The 1,189-nt window shown below is 38.9% G+C and overlaps 1 long non-coding RNA gene across 1 annotated transcript in view; it reads right to left on the bottom strand.

Annotated features, from left to right (window-relative positions):
- Positions 1-6: 6 nt before the first annotated feature.
- Positions 7-1,189, bottom strand: part of LOC106874341 (uncharacterized) — a 4,373-nt gene continuing 3,190 nt past the window's right edge. Inside the window, exon 3 of the long non-coding RNA XR_001409995.2 lies at positions 7-303. This is a non-coding gene — a long non-coding RNA (uncharacterized LOC106874341). The remainder of the gene's footprint in view (positions 304-1,189) is intronic.

Raw genomic sequence — 1,189 nt, 5'->3', positions numbered from 1 at the left:
GAGGCGACAGTCGCGCAGGTTGAGGCATTCGAATGCCGTCTTCTGCTTTGTGAGTCCGCTGAGTATTGTGTGGAGGGAATCCCGTAAGTTACAGGATGGAAGGTGCAGCTTGCGCAGTCGGGTCAGCGAGCGCAGGACTTGGTTCAACATGTACGGCGCTTCTGGGTAGATATTCACGTGGATGGTGTTGGGCAGGCTGAGTACATCGAGGTTGGTCAGCATTAATAGACCTTCCAGGAAATCAGTCAGTTTGAAGACATCGTTACACAGGTTTTGTTCTTCGACCTCCAGATGCGTTATACACTGCAACAACACACAGAACAAGAAGAAGAAAACAGATAATGTAAAAGATGAAAAAGATGTAAAAGAAGAAAACAGATGATGAAAAAGATGTAAAAGAAGAAAACAGATGATGTAAAAGATGAAAAAGATTTAAAAGAAGAAAAAAGATGATGTAAAAGATGAAAAAGATGTAAAAGAAGAAAACAGATGATGTAAAAAACATAGCTTAAAATAAAGAAGAATTTAGTAAAATAACATTGTATGTTCCAAACATCATCTTAATAACAACTGTAAAAGTTTGATAGTTGTCATAGAGGCATTAGTCTCTCTCTATCACCTTTCAACAGCATTATATATGAAGAGACATTAGAACAATTTTTACAACATAATAAAAATATAAGTTTTATTTTGTTTTGATGATGCTTGGTTTCACAATTCCTGTCATTCAGCATAGCAGCCGCTGATTAAGTTGTAATTTGGTATTGGAAGGTTAAGGGCTTCCTTGATGCCTGCCAGAGAAGCAAGTAGCTATCACCATCGAAGTGAAGAGTGCTTCGTTGAGGAGTGAGGAGTTGTCACGTAGAAGGTCTGTCGTGCAACTGCCTAACAAAGTGAAACTCACTCTTTAAGTACCAGTTTTACTACGCATGCGCACTCGAAGGGCTTCCGGTGGTGAAGTCCCCTGCGCATGCGCAGAATAGTACTTCCTCAATGGCGGCTATAATTTCGCGCCACTACACAACAAAGTGTTTATACACCCTTTTTTGTCAAAATTTAGGTTAAAAAATTATGGGAGTTTCTTATACATGGATAGTATTATAATCCCTTACAAAACCTTTTTTTCCAAATTTTAAGCCCCCCAAAATTAGGGGGCTCTTTATACATGAGGGTTCCTTATACACTTTTT

The sequence above is a fragment of the Octopus bimaculoides genome, chromosome 30, assembly GCF_001194135.2.
Source record: "Octopus bimaculoides isolate UCB-OBI-ISO-001 chromosome 30, ASM119413v2, whole genome shotgun sequence".
NCBI classification, from domain to species: Eukaryota; Metazoa; Mollusca; class Cephalopoda; order Octopoda; family Octopodidae; genus Octopus; species Octopus bimaculoides.
This window is presented reverse-complemented; position numbering and strand designations above follow the sequence as displayed.